Here is a 13,167-nt window from a genome sequence, read left to right on the forward strand (position 1 = left end):
CATAAGCAAGCTCTGGCTTCGAAAGTAAAGAGCTTCCCTTTGAGTTATCATAAATTATTTCTTTCCAGATTTCATGTTTTCCTCTTACGTAGTTACTCAAAGCAGGTTTCTTTTGCATTGAGGGCATCCATGAGGTTGTCTCAGCATCTCTGACTTTGCGTTTGACGTTCTCTGCCGATATCTTACTTTGTACACCGGTCTCCTATTTCTTGTTCTTTTCCAGCACTGTGAATCAATGTTTTTGCCGTATCAGTATGTGAACACTCTAGCAACCCATTTACTTTCCTCTATATTCCTCAGTCGTCCTTAGTGATCAATATTACTCTGAGCTTCCCTCATATCAAAACTTGTCCAGCCATATCAACCTGCACTGCTTCTTTCTAGTCTTCCCGTGAGCGCCCATTGCGAGGCGTCCCACTGCGCTTTGGTTGCCATCGAGTCTTGATTGTACCCCTGACTGGAAGCAAGTGAGTGAGTTAGAACTTTATTTAGGTCCTGAGGGGAAATCAATCCGGCGGCTCCACCCAGGTCGGGGCCGGTAGACAGAGTCCTTCGGCGACGGCCCGGGCCCTCTGGACAGCCTTGAGCTTAGCGATGAGCTCTGTGCTTCTGAGCGCGGAGTCCCAGGAAGACTGGTCGGGAAAGTCCGTGCTCGCGTTGGCAGGGCACAGCCAGAGCATGTGTTCGAAGTTGTTGTATTCGTGGCCGCAGTGTGGGCATTCAGTAGGAAGGTCAGGATTGATCCTGCTTAGTGTTCATGGTCTGATGTATGTCCTAGTCTGCAACTGTCTGCAAGTGATGGCCTGTGCTTTTTTTGAGCTTTGGGTGAGGAGGAGGAAACATTCTTCGTGATAACCTATGATTTGAAGTGATTTCGTGGTATGATACGAGTAGGTCTTTGTTGTTTAGGTCCCTCCAGGCTGGGTTGAAGCAAGAGGGCGGACCGCAGACGCGGAATGTGAGCTCTCGCGCCACTTGGTGCGCCCGCTCGTTCGGATTACAGTCAGGAGGTCCGGAAATGTTGCCTATGTGGGCCGGGAACCGTATGATGTGTGGGGACGTGAGGTTGTCTCCTCCCGTTTCTTGGAAGAAGATGGTGTTGATAACCGTAGCTGCTTTCTTAGAGACGAGGGCCGACGAGATGGTTCTAATAGCTGTTCTTGAGTCCGAGTAAATGACTTACGCTTCTTTGCAGCTTCGAAGGGCCACCGCGATGGCCATTTCTTCTGCTTCGTGAGTGAAGTTGGTAACTACCGTGGCTGCGTTGACGAATGAGCCATGGGCGTCCACCACAGAGACCGCGTAGGCGCCTCGATTCCAATATCTGGCCGCGTCAACGAAGAGGAATTGCGTTTCGTTACATTTGATGTTGTAAGGATTGCCTTCGCTCTCGCTTTTCTCCGCCCTTCGTTGTGGGTGGGGTGTATGTTTTGTGGGATGGGATCAACGGTTATTGATCTCTTCGCGTTTGTGCATAGTTGCGACTCTCTGGTGGCATGAAGAGGGGCTGTATGCCTGCTTCTAGTGAGATCTCGATGCCCGCCCTTGTGAGTGAGAGCCGACTAATTCGGGAGTTTCGCTGTGCCTCAAAGAGTTCGGTTGCCGTGTTGTGTAGCCCCAATTGGAGGAGTCGTTCCGCGCTAGTGTTTCTAGGAGGCTTAGGACCTTTTTTCAATCTCGTTCTGAATAATGTATCAATTTTATACAGCTCCGTCTTCTTCCAGTTGAGGAAGAGGGCGGCGTAGGTTACGCGGCTGATGAGGAAGGCGTGAAATGCTTTCATGAGGTTGTCCTCTTTCAGTCCGTCCCTTTTGTTGGCGACCCATGATATGACCCTGGTGAAGTTGAGGGTGCTCTTTGCGATGCATTTTAGTGCCTCCGCGTTGTCATTGCTGTAAGCCCCAATGACCATGCCCAGGACCTTGATTGTGTTACACCTGGGGATGTTTCCTCCGTCCCTGGTGTGAAGGTGAACGTGGAGGGAGCTAAGGGGCTGCCTCAGCCTGGGGCCTTGTTTGCACAGAAGGAGCTCCGATTTGCTGGGGGAGAGCTTCAGTCCCGTGTTTGCAAGAAAACCTTCCATGGTGTCCAGCGCTTGCTGTAGGTTCTGCTCCAGAGTGCCTACCGGGCCGCTCGTGGACGAAATGGTGATATCGTCGGCGTAAATCGCATGCCCTACCCCCGGGACTTTCGAGAGTTGTTTTCGAGAGATCATGCATTGCGATGTTGAAAAGAAGCGGCGAAAGCACTGACCCTTGCGGCGTACCGACGTTACCTAGCATGTGCTTTCTGCTTCTGATTGGTCCGACGTTTATGGTGGCCGTTCGGTTATCCAAAAGCGATCTTACGAAATTGTGGAAATTTACTCCGACATCTAAAGTGGATATTTCGTTGAGGATGTGCTCGTGCCTGACCATGTCGAAGACCTTGGTTAGGTCGAGTGCCAGGATGCCTTTTACATCCCTGGATTTGTTGTCTATGACGGCGTTCCTGATGAGTAGCATGGCGTCTTGTGTGGATAGTGATTTTCTGAAGCCTATGAGATTGTGGCGGAATAGGCCGTTTTCTTCAATGTGCTCTCCAATTCTATCGTGGATGGCAGGTTCTGCGACCTTCCTGAGGCACGACGTAAGGGAGATGGGTCTCAGATTCTCTGCATGAAGCGGTTTTCCGGGTTTGGGGATGAGGACTACATTGGCAGTTCGCCATTCGTCCGGCACCTGGCCTTCAGCCCATACCTCGTTGATTTTGCTCGTAATGATTTGTATGGCTTTGTCATCTAGATTTGTGAGTGTTTTGTTTGTTAGTCCGTCTGGGCCGGGGGCCGAGCGTCCGTTTAGTTCATGAAGGGCGTGCACAATCTCCGAAACTTCGAAAGGACGATCCAGCGATAGTTGAGGTGTCCCCTTATACTCGCGTGTCGGGTCGTTCCACGGGATAGATTTGCGCTTTACTGGTAGGTAGATGTCTGCCAGGGCGTCAGCAAGGTCCCGCGGACTCGTGCCTTCTTTCGTGTGAAGATGAACGAGCCTTTCGATCGTTAGTCGGGCATAACTCTTGGTCGGTTTGTTGTCGGCGAATAGGTTCTTAAGAAGGCTCCACTTGCTGCCCCTTCTCATTTTACCGTCCGCCTCATTACACACTTCGTCCCATTGCTGCGCATTCAACTTTCTGGAGTGCTCTTCGATCTCTTTGTTGATTTTAGTTAATTTAGACCTCAGCCTCCTGTTTAGCTTCTGCTGTTTCCATCTTTCTCTTAGCGCATTCTTGGCCTCCAGGAGGTGTGCGAGTCTGGAGTCCATGGCTGGCACCTCCAGACCCACGCTTATTTCTTTAGTGGCATTGGCCACCGTAATTTTCAGATTTTCCAGGAGCAAACAACCGCACTTCCTGATGTAAGTCCTAGAACCATTACACCTTTCCACAAAGCACAGAGCAGCTTGTACCAGTTGTGTCCCTGTAGCGCTCTGCGACTCACTATGGCCCCATTTGTCTTCCCTTTTGATATTGTTTTTCCTGTGTTTTCGTATATCTATTGCCTTCGGTTATCCTTATACCAAGTTATTGCCTGGCCCTGACAGGCAATAACAAAAAGTTAACACTGCCTGTTAACTGTTCTCATTTGATACCATGCAACCCGTTTCTTTAACGCTAAATTTTAATCTCCACTGCTCACCTTCCTGTCCACAGAAATTAGCCAGACGTTGCATATCAATGTGCTTGTTAGCAAGGAACACAACATCTTTCGCATAAAAAAAACGTGGAAGCTGCTGCTCTACTTTGGTGCCCGCCGGTTTCTACGAGAGATTAAACAAGATATATTCCTTTCTAGCGCCCTTTGCATCCTTCCCATGTACATCATAAACGTCAGTGGCGATAGACGGCACCGCTGTCTCAGCCCCTTGTTGATATGAACTTTCTCCTTGCTCCTCAACGCTTCCCATTCAACGAAAATAAAATTTTTAGGTAAATTTCTTACGCAAGCTGTAAACAATTGTCTCCTAAGCCTTCCCCTTGCAGAATCCTCCACAAAATGTTGCGGTCTACGTTGCATACCCTCCAGTAATGTCTAAAACAGTCACATATAACGCCCTCTTTTCTACTCTAGATATTTCAATACACTAAGTAAGAACAAATAAGTTATCATCCAGACCCTTACCAAATTTAAAGCCCTTTGGAAGTTCGCCCAATATGCCAGCATTATCTGCCTATGCTTGTAGGTTTAATTTATACGCCTACATTGCTAACATCTGTATTACAGATGTACTAGTCAATGGTCTACCTGAGGGAATTCCATCTTTTGCCGCCTATCTCTCATAAATAAATTCATTTTACCTTGCGCCAGCTGGCTGGTACTCGGCTATCTTGTATTTCTCTACTGATTTCAACGGAGCTTCCTTACTTTTTGGTCCTAGTGTTGTGTTGCAGTCTATTAATCCGCCCAATGGGAAACTCGTATAACCCATCGCTCAGGAATTTTCTCTTCAGGTTTCTTCCAATTGAAATTTGTCAGCACCAGCTCCTTTACCATCTGGTTCTGGTTCATGCTCTGTTTTTAGAGCGAAAGCTCTTCTCCTCAAAACACAACTCCTAAGGTCAATCTCGGCGCGCGTTCTATCTTCAGCCGCCGACGAGCAAGTGTGAAGGTGTGACGTCACGTCACGTTATCCGCTGCGGAGAGGCACCACAGGTGCACTAGCTCGAGTCTCGCTACTGTGTACCATGTGACTATGCGAGGGTTTAGCAGCTGCTATCGCCGGCGCTTTGTCACTCAGTCTCACCATGGATGAAACACGCGCCGGTGCGAGCGCGTCATCTCTCCGCCACAGGCGCCAGGCTGAGTCTGGACATTAGAGCAACCCAAGTTCTAACTGCAAGCAAGTACGTTACAGACCATAAATCAATCTTTACCTTAGTCAAGCCACAGCAAGACACTGATAGAGCCTTTGATGTGCAATAAAACAGTCAAAGAAGCAAAACTGTGTCTAGCCATGCTTAACAAAACTATTACTCATATGACTAGGTTCAAGCCACGTTGAACCCCAGCCACTTCTTTTTCTAGAACCACCTCGGCACTGCCTTCAAATGATTAGGCTGTTAATTTTTGGATGTAATTTAATGCCACATCTTCTTCCAGTTTGTTTCCATCTTCTTCAAGGATATGTTATTTTAGAGTTACAGACTTTCAGCCTAATATTGTTGCGAGGCGGAGACAAGCACGAAAGTTGTTTGTCCAAGGTGAATGCTGAAGGCACCAGCTGCCACTAGACCATGGCGGCCGAATCGCCCCAGCAACAACACTTCTTCGTCATCGTCTCTTGCTTGCACATCCTGTTCTGCATACGCGTCCTTCTTGGTGATGCTGTACAGATGGCGATAATCACCACAAAATCTTCAGGTGTTGTCTTTTTTCTTGACTGGGACTAGTGGTGAGGCCCAATGGCTAGCGCAAGGATCGATGATGGTTTTCTCCCGCATCTTCGCGACTTCGCTTTGAATGATGTTGTGCTCTGCTGCAGACACACAGCAGGGGCAGCGATGGATGTTACTTGCGTCACCGGTGTGAATCCGACGAGTGAGAGCGGCTGTCTGGCCGAGCCGGCGGTCATCCAAATCAAAACTACCGAGGTAACAAAACAGAATGCGCCTAAGGACTTCAGTTTGAGGTGGACAGAGCTCGGAAGGGATCATTTTATGAACGTCGTGGTAGGGTGACAAAGCCGAACGGGAACACGCGAGGATAGGGCTGACAAAGGCAGAAATAGTGGGCGCGAGCGGAGATATCTGGTGCTCATGCACAGGTGTCAGACGCGCCACTGTTATGTTACTAGGAAGAACATGCGCAGTGGACCAAAAGTTGACAACGGGAAGACAAGTTTAATTATCGGCCATGCTGACAACAGTACTTGGGAGCGCGACGCCATGCAGTAGAATAACGTCGACAAACGGAGAGATGATGTAGTCGTCATTAGGAACATGTGGTCAAGCGGTAAAAGGCATAGTAGTAGCGGCTTGACGCGGCAACCTGGAGAATTCGGCAGAACACAGGGACGGATGATGTGCGTCCGATTCAAAGTAGCTGTCAGAATGAAGGTCAAAAGCACGACACCTTTAGCGCAGTCTATTAGGGCAGAATGGGTTGGAAGAAAGTCCATCCCCAAAATCAGGGCATGCGGACAGCGCTCTAAGACAATAAATAAGACGGTGGTTTCATGGTTGGAAATCGTTGCTCTAGCTTTACACATGCCGACATGTGGTGGCGTCCTCCCGTCGGCAACGCGTACTGTGCATAGAACGGCAGGTGTTAGCACCTTTCTGGGTCGTTTGCGAAGGGCGCCATTCATTACAGACGTCTGCGCACCGGTGTAGACGGGGGACTTGACTGGGACTCCACCCACCTCAACGTCTAATATGCTTCCAAGGGTAGGCAATGTGATCAGAGGATTTGCAGGCCGGGGGGTTGATGCAGCCTCAACTCCGGGAGCTGCACCTACTAGTTTCTTTTAGGCGGGGGAAGAGCAGCGGCGCGGGCCTGCGGCCAATGAGACCGACGACTTAGGGGCGATGGTGACCGGCTGGTTCGGAAGGTCGGAGGTACGTTGTCGGTATTCGTAGATGAAGGAGAAACAGAGAAACGGGGAGCACTTTGATCTGGATGGTCAGACGGAAAGCTTCACCTATAGTAGACTGCGGCAATGACGACTGCGGCAATGACGAGCGATATATCCAACATGCAAGCAATTGAAACAAATCGGCCTACCATTCGGTGTTCTCCAGTCAGCCGGGTTACGACGGCGAGTTCGAACCGTTGAAAACGGGGAAGCAGTAGTTGGGCGGGGCCGGTCCTGGCCGACAGCGGCATCACGAATGGGGAAGAGAGGCGGGAGACCTAAATTTGCTATTTCTTGTCTGACAACGGCCTGTATAAGCGATACAGAACATGCGTTGTCTGGGCAATGCTGACGAGGAACGACGGGAGACATGGCTTCGAGCTCGCGACGAATTAACCGCGTCAAATTTTCTTGTCCAGACAGGGGAGGTCCACGTGGCTGTTCTTCACACGAAGACGTCGAAGCTCTATTTGGTGACTTGTTGAACTGCTGCGTACTCCGGTGACTCTTTATCAGTTCGAAATTGCAGCACTCTTTGGTGATCGCGTCCACCCAGTGATAGTCCTTGCAGATAAGCGGGTTGAATGTGTCATCTGCTATACCCTTCAGGATGTGGCCAATCGTGTCTGTCTCGTGCATGTCATTGTTAGCTTTACGGCAGAGTGCGAGGACATCTTGAATATATGCCACGTAAGATTATGTTGTCGTTTGAGCACGAGTCGATAGCTGCTTCTTCGCTGCCAGCTGAAGGCCAAAGGGCTTTCCAAAGAAGTCTAGAAGCTTCTGCTTGCATACGTCCCATCTGGGTATGTCGTGTTCGTGGGTCTCGTACAATGCTAGCGCTGTGTCTCGGTGGTAGAATATCACATTCGCTAGCATTGGCTGTTTGGACCCACCAATTATTTTCACTTACACGCTCATACCGGAAAATCTTCACTGTCCGTACCATCAATCCCATTGATGTTCCCTGGGTCTCGCGACTGGGACAACACGGTCAGAGTATGCGGCAGCGCAGGTGGGCGGTCGTTCATTGTGGCGCTTTCGCTGTCGATCATCGTGTCAGGGTTCACGCCGCGATCGCTGCAGTGCTCCGTGTTGATACCCCGCACCTCCATTAAAATCTTGCGAGGCGGATACAAGCACGAATGTTGTTTATGCAAGGCGAATGCTCAAGGCACCAGCAGACACTAGAACATGGCGGCCGAGGCGCCCCAGCAACAACAACAGTTCTTCGTCGTCATTTCTTGCTTGCACGTCGTGTTCTGCATCGTGACAATATTATGCGGTTCCAATGCATTGTAGGTTCAGCTTCTTCCTTTTTTCGCGAATTTCGGACAAACAACGTTCGCTTTCACCTTTTATTTTTGCTTCAACCAGTGCGTGCACTTTAATTATTTTCTCCCATTATGCTTCCCATTTTCTGTCTCGTTGAACCTGCGGCAACTGCGCTTATTTTGAATCTTCCCGCATCTCTGTGTTCCACCAACTTGTCGGTTTCTGTTTTCCTTTCCACCTAACGTGTCACTTTTCTTTCCTTATTGCTCTCGTGAATATACTGAGAAGCTCATTGTATTCCCACTCTTGGCCATTTGCCAAGTTCCTTCTCAACTGTTGTGGCTTTATTTGTTATTTGTTGAGCATTTAAATTTGAACTGACCATTCTTCGCTCATTGCTTTCTTTCCCAACTACATATCCCCTCTTACAAATGATACGCTTATGGTAACTCCATGTGTTGCTATAGCCTTCCTCTTCAATGACCATTTCTCTCGACTTATCATAAATGTTTGCTGTCATCAGACAGTAACCAATGCTTGATTTCGTATGTAAAACTTGGCATCTCATCTGGCCATGATATTTAGGCCCCGTATTCACGATAACGAGGTTGCGTCACTCACAGAGATCTAGCATTAGCTTCCCGTTGTCGTCGGTTTAACCGTCTAGGTCCTCTACGTGGGAATTCCTGTCACCCAACAGGATAATTTCAGCATCATTCTCGGAACCTTTATTATGAGCACTTAGTCATTCCACCATCTCTAGGTTTTTCTTTTCGCAATTTTCCCGTGCATAAAGACGTTACGCCCAGCCAAATTTTAGTTCCACTCATCGTGCCTGCCATTCAAAGATGTTTCTGATACTTTGAATCTATTCTTTCCCATTTGGCTCTTTTATGTATGAGTATACCGACTCCACCTCCATTTTTTTCCTATTCAGTTCTGTTGCGCCCTTCACAAACATAATTCTCAATCATTGGTGGCTCTTCTAAATCTCGAAGGTACGTTTCTGTAAGGGCATACACACCTATTTGTACTCTATTTAGTTCCTTCGCAATCTCTGACTACTTTTCATTTCTGCTGCAGCCCTGCATATATATTCAGCCGCTTGCACGGCGAGCTCTCTTCTTTCTTCTTTTCCACCTTTTCCTGCTGTTGATGGCGATACTAATTTTTTTTTAGGTCTGAGCGCCTATGAGCCCCCCCAAAAAAAGCAACTACGCGAGCACGAAGTCGCAAGCCCACTTCTCGCCAAAGCATGTGATTGAAGTGGACCCAGTCTCGTGGAAAACCACCATACATTCTCACTTCCCTGTTTACTTCTACAACCTCAAAACCTTTCTCTCGGCACAAGCTCCACTTCTACCTGATTACCAGCCACAATTGCGATTTGTACTTTACTATGACGTGCAGCTAGCTCCGACACCATGCAATCTGCAGGGAGGGTACGTCTCGCGCAAGTCGTCTACAGCCTTTGTGAACGCTGGGCAAGTTCTTCCCCTTTTATGTTCAGCAAGTCATTTAGCCCACCTGCTACTACTACAAGATTCCATCCGTGGGCATTTTCTGCGAGCTTTCTTATGCACGCTGCATGACAAAACCCAATGTCCGCCCTAGAAATGTCCCTACCGCCACTCTTTTATCACCTTTCACCTTCTCCACAATTGCAGATTTACCCGCCGTGGTTGCTCAGTGGCTATGGCGTTAGGCTGCTGAGCACGAGGTCGCGGGATCGAATCCCGGCCACGGCGGCCGCATTTCGATGGGGGCGAAATGCGAAAACACCCGTGCACTTAGATTTAGGTGCACGTTAAAGAACCCCAGGTGGCCGAAATTTCCGGAGTCCTCCACTATGGCGTGCCTCATAATGAGAAAGTGGTTTTGGCACGTTAAACCCCATAATTTAATTTTTTTTAACAATTGCAGATTCTCACGTGGTAGTGACTTGGACTGACACAGTAGCAAGACTGTAAATGGCGAAACTAAATCTTTATTTGGCGAGCTTGTATCCTCAACAGCAAGTTACACTTACACAGCGATAGCAAGAGCAAGTTACGCAAAGATAGTGGCGAACACAGTCGGCGATCGTCGGAAATACGATCAGCGCGTCCAGCGCATCGGCTTTTATACATCAGCCGTCGAACGTTCCAGAGTAATCTCTGGGACCCACGTGTCTTCCACGAAGCTCTACACAATCGCGTCATGCATACATACATTCAGATTACACAAAGTTCGGTGACAGACAGCCGATGGAACCACCAATAACATTCCAGAAACTTCCGATACAAACAGGCGCGTCCTGCACTGTGCGATAACATTTGTTACGTGGTGAAACCTGGCCGCGCGATAAAGATAAACAAGTACATGTGTCAATACCCCCCTCTAATAAAAGCATCGACCCGATGCTTCAAACAAACGAAAGTAAAAAACAACAACACTCGTAGCAAAGAAACAAGAAAATAAGGAAGTTTCTCAGCGTGCGTAAAAGGGTTTAAGACGCACCACGTGGACCACTTCAGATCGTGCGCAGCGCCGCTGTGAATGCGAAATGCTGTCTGGCACGACCTCACAGTCCTATTCGCCAATACATCGGATGATCTTGTAGGGTCCGAAACAGCGTCGCAATAGTTTCTCACTGAGTCCTCGTCGGCGTATCGGGGTCCAAACCCAAACGCAGTCACCGGGCTGGTACTCGACTTAGCGTCGTCAGAGGTTGTAATAATAATAATAATAATATTTGGGGTTTTACGTGCCAAAACCACTTTCTGATTGTGAGGCACGCCGTAGTGGAGGACTCCGGAAATTTTGACCACCTGGGGTTCTTTAACGTGCACCTAAATCTAAGCACACGGGTGTTTTCGCATTTCGCCCCCATAGAAATGCGGCCGCCGTGGCCGGGATTCGATCCCGCGACCTCGTGCTCAGCAGCCCAACACCATAGCCACTGAGCGAGAGGTTGTAGTGTCGGCTGTCGGTACGCTGCTTACTGGTTCTTGAACCGTAGGCGGAGAGCTGTCCGGCTTCTTCGGCGTGCTGGAGATAGGTGACAACGTCAAGATTCTCTTCGTCGGTGACATGTGGCAACATGATGTCGAGAGTCGTCGTCGGTTTCCTGCCGTAAACCAGCTTGAACGGTGTGATCTGTGTTGTTTCTTGCACCGCCGTGTTGTAAGCGAAAGTTACGTACGGCAGGATGACATCCCAGATCTTTTGTTCGACGTCGACGTACATTGATTTGCTAGCTTGTCAGCGAGAGCTTTCCATTCTAGCGCTCTTTCTAGTGGAATGCCGCGCACACAAGGTGTTCCATATCCCATAGACTAAACCCTTCGCTGCAACACGGACCTCAAGCCAGACTTCACAGGGGCGAAACGTATACAGTAAACTCTCAGTTATACGAACGTCGGTTTATCGAATATTTCAGAATTACGAACTTTTAAAAAATCCCCGGCAGTTTTCTTATAGATTCTATGCAAAAACGTTTCACTTAAACGAATTTTTTAACAGTCAATATTTCAGTTTAACGAACACGCTCAGAGGACCAAGGCTTGCACTGCACTGCACTGCAGGCGCAACCGATGCCCGCCCTCATCAAGCCGCCGCTTCAGCGGCAATTTAACGTCGCTGGCGCTACAGCGCCCCTGGGGCAAAGCGGCGGCGCGGAAAACTAACCGCAACGAGGCATGGCCTCCGAGATCCCCCGCACAAAACAAGCAAGCATGTAATCGCGGAAGCCATTAACAAAGTAACATCGTTGGCGCTTACAACGCCGCCAGAGCAAAGCGGCGATCTGTCCCACCAAAAACCACGTGGTGTGTGTTTTTTTCCGACCGGCTAGACGTGGCATGGTCGTCGTCTCTTTCTTTCCAGTCTCGTCGCTTCCGCGTGTGCACACAAACGACCCATATGGTGTGTGTTTCATTGATATGTACAAATTCCATTTCACACATTTCTAACACTATGGTTGCCATGTCTTTTGCTCCATGAATTGCACTTCAAACTTTTGACTCTGTATGCCATGTCTTATGTTTGTCTAGTGAATATTCAGTTTAGTGAACTTTCAGTTAAGTGAACTATTTCCTTCGGTCCCTTGAAGTTCACTGTGTTCTGTGTCGCTCGTGATTGGGAATTGCCTTCATGGAAGCTTATTCAGCAATAATTGGCATGGCTGACAGTCCCACATGAAATGGTCGTGGATGCGATAACATTGACCGCCTATTGTGCCCTGTCCTCAATTTGAAGCCCACAGACAATCCATGTGCAATGCATTCTGGAAACTGGATTATGCTTCTGTGAGTAAACATATTACTAGAACACCGTTCTCACCGATCATCGGCTCAGGAGGCAGTGCAAGCACTCTTGTACTTTCTGAGAACGTCTGGCTTGTACAAGCGCTGAGAAGCCCATTAAGTACGAAGCTTTCTCTTTCCAGCCACCATCAGTCTTTAAGCTAGGGTGTTGGAATCATGGAGTAGTGAAGTTTCTGTATAAAATTGAATACGGACATTTTAGAAAACGAACGCTGGAATGTCTAACAGAATATTGAACACTTTCTTATCTTTTATAAAATCCAAACATAGTTTGGGACTAGCTTGTATAAGAAAACGACATATCTATTGACTATCTGTCACATGTAGTCCTAAGACGACTGAGGAAATCGTAAGCGATAAGCAAATGTTTTTAGTTGTCTGGAGCACTGAGACAATGTGAACAGGTAGACGGTTGTGTTCATCAAGCAAGATGTGGGTACCAAATCGCTGCACATTGTTTGAAATGGGCGCCAACATGGTAAGACTGCCCGAACAATAAAATACTGATCCCATCTCTTTTGGGAAGTTTCTGACTCTGTGTTTCGAAGTTCGCTGGATAACGGGAGAACTTATTAGCGATGTCTAAACGTGATTTGATGCAGATATTTTCACTTGTTCACGCGAATTCCGCTCCCTCCGTGATTATGTGTCACCCATGCAAAATACGCAGATATGAATAACTCCGAGAGCATGAGGCAATGTGGTGTCGTAAACTGGTCGTTGATGGCATTTTCTCATGAAGTTTATGCTCAGAACCTCGCTAACGAATGTGTAAAGCTTTAGCGTCAGGTAACAAGCTTACTGATAAAAGGTGTTGACACTGTAATAACAAGTTGTGCATCACACGTTAAGCACATCAGCAATTAAAATTCCAGGGCACCTAAACGCTTTCTATAAGTTGTCAACGTAAACTTGACGGCTCAGAATTAGTATGTAAAACAAGGCCGCTTAGTGGTCCTTCGAGTCTGGCGCTA

At 48.2% G+C, this 13,167-nt stretch overlaps 1 protein-coding gene across 7 annotated transcripts in view; it reads right to left on the reverse strand.

The window, feature by feature from the left end:
* LOC142591299 (uncharacterized) overlaps nt 1-13,167 on the reverse strand; it is a 133,554-nt gene that overhangs the window by 104,403 nt on the left and 15,984 nt on the right. The window lies entirely within an intron of this gene.

Source organism: Dermacentor variabilis, chromosome 8, assembly GCF_050947875.1.
Source record: "Dermacentor variabilis isolate Ectoservices chromosome 8, ASM5094787v1, whole genome shotgun sequence".
Taxonomy (NCBI): Eukaryota; Metazoa; Arthropoda; class Arachnida; order Ixodida; family Ixodidae; genus Dermacentor; species Dermacentor variabilis.